At 49.8% G+C, this 13,861-nt stretch overlaps 1 protein-coding gene across 11 annotated transcripts in view; it reads left to right on the top strand.

Moving 5' to 3' along the window:
• The window catches only part of zmiz1a (zinc finger, MIZ-type containing 1a), a 1,215,152-nt gene that overhangs the window by 579,749 nt on the left and 621,542 nt on the right, over positions 1-13,861 (top strand). The gene's annotated exons all lie outside the window — the stretch shown is intronic.

The raw sequence follows: 13,861 nt of genomic DNA, 5'->3' as shown, positions 1-13,861 counted from the left end.
TACTGCAGTGACACACCCACACGTACATACTGCAGTGACACACACACACGTACATATTGCAGTGACACACACACACGTACATACTGCAGTGACACACCCTCACGTACATACTGCAGTGACACACCCACACGTCCATACTGGAGTGACACACACACACACGTACATACTGCAGTGACACACACGCACGTACGTACTGCAGTGACACACACACACACGTACATACTGCAGTGACACGTGTACATACTGCAGTGATACACCCACACGTACATACTGCAGTGACACACACCCACATGTACATACTGCAGTGACACACACACACGTACATACTGCAGTGACACGCGTACATACTGCAGTGACAGACCCACACGTACATACTGCAGTGACACACCCACATGTACATACTGCAGTGACACACACACACATACATACTGCAGTGACACACCTACACGTACATACTGCAGTGACACACACACACGTACATATTGCAGTGACACACACACACGTACATACTGCAGTGACACACCCTCACGTACATACTGCAGTGACACTCACACACGTGGATACTGCAGTGACACACCCACACGTACATACTGCAGAGACACACCCACACGTACAGACTGCAGTGACACTCACACACGTGGATACTGCAGTGACACACCCACACGTACATACTGCAGTGACACACCCACACGTACATACTGCAGTGATACTCACACACGTAGATACTGCAGTGACACACCCACACGTACACACTGCAGTGACACACACACATGTACATACTGCAGTGACACACCCACATGTACATACTGCAGTCACACACACACGTACATACTGCAGTGACACAGACGCACGTAGGTACTGCAGTGACACACACACACGTACGTACTGTAGTGACACACACTCACACGTACATACTGCTGTGACACACACACACGTACACACTCCTGTGACACACATACATACTGCAGTGACACACACACGTACACACTGCAGTGACACACAAACACACACATACATACTGCAGTGACACACACACACGTACATACTGCAGTGACACACACACACGTACATACTGCAGTGACACACACACGTACATACTGCAGTGACACACACGTACATACTGCAGTGACACACCCACATGTACATACTGCAGTGACACACACTCACGTACATACTGCAGTGACACACCCACACGTACATACTGCAGTGACACACACACACGTACTTACTGCAGTGACACACACACACACGTACATACTGCAGTGACACACACACACGTACATACTGCAGTGACACACATACACGTACATACTGCAGTGACACACACACACTTACATACTGCAGTGACACACCCACACGTACATACTGCAGTCACACACACGTACATACTGCAATGACACACACACACATACATACTGCAATGACACACACACACGTACATACTGCAGTGACACACACACACTTACATACTGCAGTGACACACCCACACGTACATACTGCAGTCACACACACGTACATACTGCAATGACACACACACACATACATACTGCAATGACACACACACACATACATACTGCAGTGACACACCCACACGTACACGCTGCAGTGACACACACACACGTACATACTGCAGTGACACACACACGTACATACTGCAGTGACACACACACGTACATACTGCAGTCACACACACGCACGTACATACTGCAGTGACACACATACACGTACAGACTGCAGTGACACACACACACGTACAGACTGCAGTGACACACACACACGTACATACTGCAGTAACACGCACGTACATACTGCAGTGACACACACACACGTACATATTGCAGTGACACACACACACGTACATACTGCAGTGACACACCCACACGTACAGACTGCAGTGACACACACACGTACATACTGCAGTGACACACACACGTACATACTGCAGTGACACACACACGTACATACTGCAGTGACACACACACACGTACATACTGCAGTGACACACACACACGTACACACTGCAGTGACATACCCACACGTACATACTGCAGTGACACACCCACACGTACATACTGCAGTGACACACACACACGTACATACTGCAGTGACACACACGTACATACTGCAGTGACACACACACGTACACACTGCAGTGACATACCCACACGTACATACTGCAGTTACACACCCACACGTACATACTGCAGTGACACACCCACACGTACAGACTGCAGTGACACACACACACGTACATACTGCAGTGACACACACGCGTACATACTGCAGTGACACACACGTACATACTGCAGTGACACACACACGTACACACTGCAGTGACATACCCACACGTACATACTGCAGTGACACACACACGTACATACTGCAGTGACACACCCACACGTACAGACTGCAGTGACACACCCACACGTACATACTGCAGTGACACACCCACACGTACAGACTGCAGTGACACACACACACGTACATACTGCAGTGACACACCCACATGTGCATACTGCAGTGACACACACACACGTACAGACTGCAGTGACACACACACGTACATACTGCAGTGACACACACACGTACATACTGCAGTGACACACACGCACGTACATACTGCAGTGACACCCACACGTACACACTGCAGTGACACACACACACGTACATACTGCAGTGACACACCCACACGTACAGACTGCAGTGACACACACACACGTACACACTGCAGTGACACACACACGTACACACTGCAGTGACACGCCCACACGTACATACTGCTGTGACACACACACACGTACAGACTGCAGTGAGACACACACGCGTACATACTGCAGTGACACACACACGTACAGACTGCAGTGACACACCCACACGTACATACTGCAGTGACACACCCACACGTACAGACTGCAGTGACACACCCACACGTACATACTGCAATGACACATCCACACGTACATACTGCAGTGACACACACACGCGTACAGACTGCAGTGACACACCCACACGTACATACTGCAGTGACACACCCACACGTACAGACTGCAGTGACACACCCACACGTACAGACTGCAATGACACACCCACACGTACATACTGCAGTGACACACACACGCATACAGACAGCAGTGACACACCCACACGTACATACTGCAGTGACACACCCACACGTACATACTGCAGTCACACACACACGCGTACAGACTGCAGTGACACACCCACACGTACATACTGCAATGACACACCCACACGTACATACTGCAGTGACACACACACGCGTACAGACTGCAGTGACACACCCACACGTACATACTGCAGTGACACACCCACACGTACATACTGCAGTGACACACCCACACGTACAGACTGCAGTGACACACCCACACGTACATACTGCAGTGACACACCCAAACGTACATACTGCAGTGACACCCACACGTACATACTGCAATGACACACCCACACGTACATACTGCAGTGACACACCCAAACGTACATACTGCAGTGACACACACACGTACAGACTGCAGTGACACACACACACGTACAGACTGCAGTGACACACCCACACGTACAGACTGCAATGACACACACACACACGTACAGACTGCAGTGACACACACACACGTACATACTGCAGTGACACACACACACGTACATACTGCAGTGACTCACACGTACATACTGCAGTGACTCACACGTACAGACTGCAGTGACACACACACACACACGTACATATTGCAGTGACACGCGTACATACTGCAGTGACACACCCACACGTACATACTGCAGTGACACACACACACGTACATACTGCAGTGACACACCCACATGTACATACTGCAGTGACACACACACATGTACATACTGCAGTCACACACACACACGTACATACTGCAGTGACTCACACGTACATACTGCAGTGACACACCCACATGTACATACTGCAGTCACACACACACACGTACATACTGCAGTGACTCACACGTACATACTGCAGTGACTCACACGTACATACTGCAGTGACACACACACACACGTACATACTGCAGTGACACGCGTACATACTGCAGTGACACACCCACACGTACATACTGCAGTGACACACACACACGTACATACTGCAGTGACACACACGCACGTACGTACTGCAGTGACACACACACACGTACATACTGCAGTGACACGCGTACATACTGCAGTGACACACCCACACGTACATACTGCAGTGACACACACACACGTACATACTGCAGTGACACGCGTACATACTGCAGTGACACACCCACACGTACATACTGCAGTGACACACCCACATATACATACTGCAGTGACACACACACACATACATACTGCAGTGACACACCCACACGTACATACTGCAGTGACACACACACACGTACATATTGCAGTGACACACACACACGTACATACTGCAGTGACACACCCTCACGTACATACTGCAGTGACACACCCACACGTACATACTGGAGTGACACACACACACACGTACATACTGCAGTGACACACACGCACGTACGTACTGCAGTGACACACACACACACGTACATACTGCAGTGACACGTGTACATACTGCAGTGATACACCCACACGTACATACTGCAGTGACACACACCCACATGTACATACTGCAGTGACACACACACACGTACATACTGCAGTGACACGCGTACATACTGCAGTGACAGACCCACACGTACATACTGCAGTGACACACCCACATGTACATACTGCAGTGACACACACACACATACATACTGCAGTGACACACCTACACGTACATACTGCAGTGACACACACACACGTACATATTGCAGTGACACACACACACGTACATACTGCAGTGACACACCCTCACGTACATACTGCAGTGACACTCACACACGTGGATACTGCAGTGACACACCCACACGTACATACTGCAGAGACACACCCACACGTACAGACTGCAGTGACACTCACACACGTGGATACTGCAGTGACACACCCACACGTACATACTGCAGTGACACACCCACACGTACATACTGCAGTGATACTCACACACGTAGATACTGCAGTGACACACCCACACGTACACACTGCAGTGACACACACACATGTACATACTGCAGTGACACACCCACATGTACATACTGCAGTCACACACACACGTACATACTGCAGTGACACAGACGCACGTAGGTACTGCAGTGACACACACACACGTACGTACTGTAGTGACACACACTCACACGTACATACTGCAGTGACACACACACACGTACACACTCCTGTGACACACATACATACTGCAGTGACACACACACGTACACACTGCAGTGACACACAAACACACACATACATACTGCAGTGACACACACACACGTACATACTGCAGTGACACACACACACGTACATACTGCAGTGACACACACACGTACATACTGCAGTGACACACATACACGTACATACTGCAGTGGCACACACGTACATACTGCAGTGACACACACACATGTACATACTGCAGTGACACACCCACATGTACATACTGCAGTGACACACACACACTTACATACTGCAGTGACACACCCACACATACATACTGCAGTGACACACACATGAACATGCTGCAGTGACACACACACGTACATACTGCAGTGACACACCCACACGTACATACTGCAGTGACTCACACGTACATACTGCAGTGACACCCCCACACGTACATACTGCAGTGACGGACCCATACATACAGACTGCAGTGACACACACACACGTACATACTGCAGTGACACACCCACACGTACATACTGCAGTGACACACCCACACGTACATAATGCAGTGACACACACACACATACATACTGCAGTGACACCCCCACACGTACATACTGCAGTGACGGACCCATACATACAGACTGCAGTGACACACACACACGTACAGACTGCAGTGACACACCCACACGTACATACTGCAGTGACACACCCACACGTACATAATGCAGTGACACACACACACATACATACTGCAGTGACACACCCACACGTACAGACTGCAGTGACACACCCACACGTACATACTGCAGTGACACACCCACACGTACATACTGCAGTGACACACACACACGTACATACTGCAGTGACACACACACACGTACATACTTCAGTGACACACACGTACACACTGCAGTGACACACAAACACGTACATACTGCAGTGACAGACCCACACGTACAGACTGCAGTGACACACACACACGTACATACAGCAGTGACACACCCACACGTACAGACTGCAGTGACACACCCACACGTACACACTGCAGTGACACACACACGTACATACTGCAGTGACACACCCACACCTACATAATGCAGTGACACACACACACGTACATACTGCAGTGACACACACACGTACATACAGCAGGGACACACACACACGTACATACTGCAGTGACACACACACGTACATACTGCAGTGACACCCACACACGTACTTACTGCAGTGACACACACACGTACATACTGCATTGACACACACACACGTACATACTGCAGTCACACACTCACGTACACACTGCAGTGACACACACACACACGTACTTACTGCAGTGACACACACACACGTACATAGTGCAGTGACACACACACACACGTACATACTGCAGTGACACACACACACGTACACACTGCAGTCACACACTCACGTACATACTGCAGTGACACACACACACGTACGTACTGCAGTGACACACACACACGTACATAATGCAGTCACACACACACGTACATACTGCAGTGACACACGCACACGTACAGACTGCAGTGACACACCCACACGTACACACTGCAGTGACACACACTCGTACATACTGCAGTGTCACACCCACACGTACACACTGCAGTGACACACCCACACGTACATACTGCAGTCACACACACACACACGTACATACTGCAGTGACACACACACACACACGTACAAACTGCAGTGACACACACGTACATACTGCAGTGTCACACCCACACGTACACACTGCAGTGACACACCCACACGTACATACTGCAGTCACACACACACACACGTACTTACAGCAGTGACACACACACGTACATACTGCATTGACACACACACACGTACATACTGCAGTCACACACACACGTACATAATGCAGTGACACACACTCGTACGTACTGTAGTGACACACCCACGTACATACTGCAGTGACACACACACACGTACTTACTGCAGTGACACACACACACGTACATACTGCAGTGACACACACATACACGTACATACTGCAGTGACATACACACATGTTCATACTGCAGTGACACACACACGTACATACTGCAGTGACACACACACACACGTACATTCTGCAGTGACACACACACGTACATACTGCAGTGACACACCCACACGTACACACTGCAGTGACACACACTCGTACATACTGCAGTGACACACCCACACGTACACACTGCAGTGACACACCCACACGTACATGCTGCAGTGACACACACTCGTACATACTGCAGTGACACAAACACACGTACATACTGCAGTGACACACACACACGTACATACTTTAGTGACACACATACACGTACATACTGCAGTGGCACACACGTACATACTGCAGTGACACACACACGCACATACTGCAGTGACACACCCACATGTACATACTGCAGTGACACACACACACTCTTACATACTGCAGTGACACACCCACACGTACATACTGCAGTGACACACACATGTACATGCTGCAGTGACTCACACACGTACATACTGCAGTGACACACCCACACGTACATACTGCAGTGACTCACACGTACATACTGCAGTGGCACACCCACACGTACATACTGCAGTGACACGCCCACACGCACATACTGCAGTGACACCCCCACACGTACATACTGCAGTGACACACCCACACGTACAGACTGCAGTGACACACACACACACGTACATACTGCAGTGACACACCCACACATACATACTGCAGTGACACACCCACACGTACATACTGCAGTGACACACACACACGTACACACTGCAGTGACTCACACATACATACTGCAGTGACACACCCACACGTACATACTGCAGTGACACACCCACACGTACATACTGCAGTGACACACCCATACGTACATACTGCAGTGACACACACACGTACAGACTGCAGTGACACAACCACACGTACATACTGCAGTGACACACACACACGTACATACTGCAGAGACACACACGTACATACTGCAGTGACACCCCCACACGTACATACTGCAGTGACACACACACACGTACATACTGCAGAGACACACACGTACATACTGCAGTGACACACCCACACGTACATAATGCAATGACACACACCCACGTACATACTGCAGTGACGTACACACTGCAGTGACACACACACACGTACATACTGCAGTGACACACACGTACATGCTGCAGTGACGTACACACACGTACATACTGCAGTAACACACACACGTACATACTGCAGTGACACACCCACATGTACAAACTGCAGTGACACACACACACGTACATACTGCAGAGACACACACGTACATACTGCAGTGACACCCCCACACGTACATACTGCAGTGACACACACACACGTACATACTGCAGAGACACACACGTACATACTGCAGTGACACACCCACACGTACATAATGCAATGACACACACCCACGTACATACTGCAGTGACGTACACACTGCAGTGACACACACACACGTACATACTGCAGTGACACACACGTACATACTGCAGTGACACACACACACGTACATACTGCAGTAACACACACACGTACATACTGCAGTGACACACCCACATGTACAAACTGCAGTGACACACACACACTTACATACTGCAGTGACACACCCACACATACATAGTGCAGTGACACACACATGAACATGCTGCAGTGACACACACACGTACATACTGCAGTGACACACCCACACGTACATACTGCAGTGACACACCCACATGTACATACTGCAGTGACACACACACACTTACATACTGCAGTGACACACCCACACATGCATACTGCAGTGACACACACACGTACACGCTGCAGTGACACACACACGTACATACTGCAGTGACACACCCAGACGTACATACTGCAGTGACACACCCACACATACATACTGCAGTGACACACACACGTACATACTGCAGTGACGGACCCATACATACAGACTGCAGTGACACACACACACGTACATACTGCAGTGACACACCCACACGTACAGACTGCAGTGACACACCCACACGTACATACTGCAGTGACACACCCACACGTACATAATGCAGTGACACACACCCAGGTACATACTGCAGTGACACACACACACATACATACTGCAGTGACGTACACACTGCAGTGACACACCCACACGTACATACTGCAGTGACACACACACGTACACACTGCAGTGACACACACACACGTACAGACTGCAGTGACACACACACACGTACATACTGCAGTGACAGACCCACACGTACAGACTGCAGTGACACACACACACGTACATACAGCAGTGACACACCCACACGTACAGACTGCAGTGACACACCCACACGTACACGCTGCAGTGACACACACACGTACACACTGCAGTGACACACACACACGTACAGACTGCAGTGACACACACACACGTACATACTGCAGTGACAGACCCACACGTACAGACTGCAGTGACACACACACACGTACATACAGCAGTGACACACCCACACGTACAGACTGCAGTGACACACCCACACGTACACACTGCAGTGACACACACACGTACATACTGCAGTGACACACCCACACCTACATAATGCAGTGACACACACACACGTACATACTGCAGTGACACACACACGTACATACAGCAGGGACACACACACACGTACATACTGCAGTGACACACACACGTACATACTGCATTGACACACACACACGTACATACTGCAGTCACACACTCACGTACATACTGCAGTGACACACACACACACGTACACACTGCAGTGACACACACACACGTACTTACTGCACTGACACACACACACGTACATACTGCAGTGACACACACACACATACATAGTGCAGTGACACACACACACACGTACATACTGCAGTGACACACACACACGTACACACTGCAGTCACACACTCACGTACATACTGCAGTGACACACACACACACGTACGTACTGCAGTGACACACACACACGTACATAATGCAGTCACACACACACGTACATACTGCAGTGACACACGCACACGTACAGACTGCAGTGACACACCCACACGTACACACTGCAGTGACACACACTCGTACATACTGCAGTGTCACACCCACACGTACACACTGCAGTGACACACCCACACGTACATACTGCAGTCACACACACACACACGTACATACTGCAGTGACACACACACACACGTACAAACTGCAGTGACACACACACACGTACTTACAGCAGTGACACACACACGTACATACTGCATTGACACACACACGTACATACTGCAGTCACACACACACGTACATAATGCAGTGACACACACTCGTACGTACTGTAGTGACACACCCACGTACATACTGCAGTGACACACACACACGTACTTACTGCAGTGACACACACACACGTACATACTGCAGTGACACACACACACACACGTACATACTGCAGTGACATACACACATGTACATACTGCAGTGCCACACACACGTACATACTGCAGTGACACACACACACGTACATTCGGCAGTGACACACACACGTACATACTGCAGTGACACACCCACACGTACACACTGCAGTGACACACACTCGTACATACTGCAGTGACACACCCACACGTACACACTGCAGTGACACACCCACACGTACATGCTGCAGTGACACACACTCGTACATACTGCAGTGACACAAACACACGTACATACTGCAGTGACACACACACACGTACATACTTTAGTGACACACATACACGTACATACTGCAGTGGCACACACGTACATACTGCAGTGACACACACACGTACATACTGCAGTGACACACCCACATGTACATACTGCAGTGACACACACACACTTACATACTGCAGTGACACACCCACACGTACATACTGCAGTGACACACACATGTACATGCTGCAGTGACACACACACGTACATACTGCAGTGACACACCCACACGTACATACTGCAGTGACTCACACGTACATACTGCAGTGGCACACCCACACGTACATACTGCAGTGACACGCCCACACGCACATACTGCAGTGACACCCCCACACGTACATACTGCAGTGACACACCCACACGTACAGACTGCAGTGACACACACACACACGTACATACTGCAGTGACACACCCACACATACAGACTGCAGTGACACACCCACACGTACATACTGCAGTGACACACACACACACACGTACTGCAGTGACGTACACACTGCAGTGACACACACACACGTACATACTCCAGTGACACACCCACACGTACAGACTGCAGTGACACACACACACGTACATACTGCAGTGACACACCCACACGTACATACTGCAGTGACACGCACACAAGTACATACTGCAGTGACACACCCACACGTACATACTGCAGTGACACACACACACGTACACACTGCAGTGACTCACACATACATACTGCAGTGACACACCCACACATACATACTGCAGTGACACGCCCACACGTACATACTGCAGTGACACACCCACACGTACATACTGCAGTGACACACCCACACGTACATACTGCAGTGACACACCCACACGCACAGACTGCAGTGACACACCCACACGTACATACTGCAGTGACACACCCACACGTACATACTGCAGTGACACACCCACACTTACATACTGCAGTGACACGCCCACACGTACATACTGCAGTGACACACCCATACGTACATACTGCAGTGACACACACACACGTACAGACTGCAGTGACACACACACACGTACATACTGCAGTGACACACACACACGTACATACTGCAGTGACACACACACACGTACATACTGCAGAGACACACACGTACATACTGCAGTGACACACCCACACGTACACAATGCAATGACACACACCCACGTACATACTGCAGTGACACACACACACGTACAGACTGCAGTGACACACACGTACATACTGCAGTGACACACACGTACATACTGCAGTGACACACACACACGTACATACTGCAGTGACACACACACGTACATACTGCAGTGACACACCCACATGTACATACTGCAGTGACACACACACACTTACATACTGCAGTGACACACCCACACATGCATACTGCAGTGACACACACATGAACATGCTGCAGTGACACACACACACGTACATACTGCAGTGACACACCCAGACGTACATACTGCAGTGACACACCCACACATACATACTGCAGTGACACACACACGTACATACTGCAGTGACGGACCCATACATACAGACTGCAGTGACACACACACACGTACATACTGCAGTGACACACCCACACGTACAGACTGCAGTGACACACCCACACGTACATACTGCAGTGACACACCCACACGTACATAATGCAGTGACACACACCCAGGTACATACTGCAGTGACACACACACAGGTACATACTGCAGTGACACACACACGTACATACTGCAGTGACACACACACACGTACAGACTGCAGTGACACACACACACGTACATACTGCAGTGACACACACACACGTACATACTGCAGTGACACACACACATACATACTGCAGTGACACACACACACGTACAGACTGCAGTGACACACACACACGTACATACTGCAGTGACGGACCCATACATACAGACTGCAGTGACACACACACACGTACAGACTGCAGTGACACACCCACACGTACAGACTGCAGTGACACACCCACACGTACATACTGCAGTGACACACCCACACGTACAGACTGCAGTGACACACCCACACGTACATACTGCAGTGACACACCCACACGTACATAATGCAGTGACACACACCCAGGTACATACTGCAGTGACACACACACACACACGTACACACTGCAGTGACACACCCACACGTACAGACTGCAATGACACACACACACGTACATACTGCAGTGACACACACACACGTACATACTTCAGTGACACACACGTACACACTGCAGTGACACACAAACACGTACATACTGCAGTGACACACCCACGCGTACAGACTGCAGTGACACACCCACACGTACATACTGCAGTGACACACCCACACGTACATACTGCAGTGACACACACACGTACATACTGCAGTGACAGACCCACACGTACAGACTGCAGTGACACACACACACGTACATAGTGCAGTGACGCACCCACACGTACAGACTGCAGTGACACACCCACACGTACACACTGCAGTGACACACACACGTACATACTGCAGTGACACACCCACACCTACATAATGCCGTGACACACACACACGTACATACTGCAGTGACACACCCACACGTACATACTGCAGTGACACACACACACGTACTTACTGCAGTGACACACACACACGTACATACTGCAGTGACACACACACACACACGTACATACTGCAGTGACACGCACGCACACGTACATACTGCAGTCACACACACACGTACATAATGCAGTGACACACACTCGTACGTACTGTAGTGACACACACACACGTACTTACTGCAATGACACACACACGTACATACTGCATTGACATACACACATGTACATACTGCAGTGACACACACACA

Source organism: Scyliorhinus torazame, chromosome 28 (assembly GCF_047496885.1).
Source record: "Scyliorhinus torazame isolate Kashiwa2021f chromosome 28, sScyTor2.1, whole genome shotgun sequence".
Taxonomy (NCBI): Eukaryota; Metazoa; Chordata; class Chondrichthyes; order Carcharhiniformes; family Scyliorhinidae; genus Scyliorhinus; species Scyliorhinus torazame.
The sequence above is the reverse complement of the archived record's forward strand: the minus strand, read 5'-3'. Positions and strand labels throughout refer to the sequence as shown.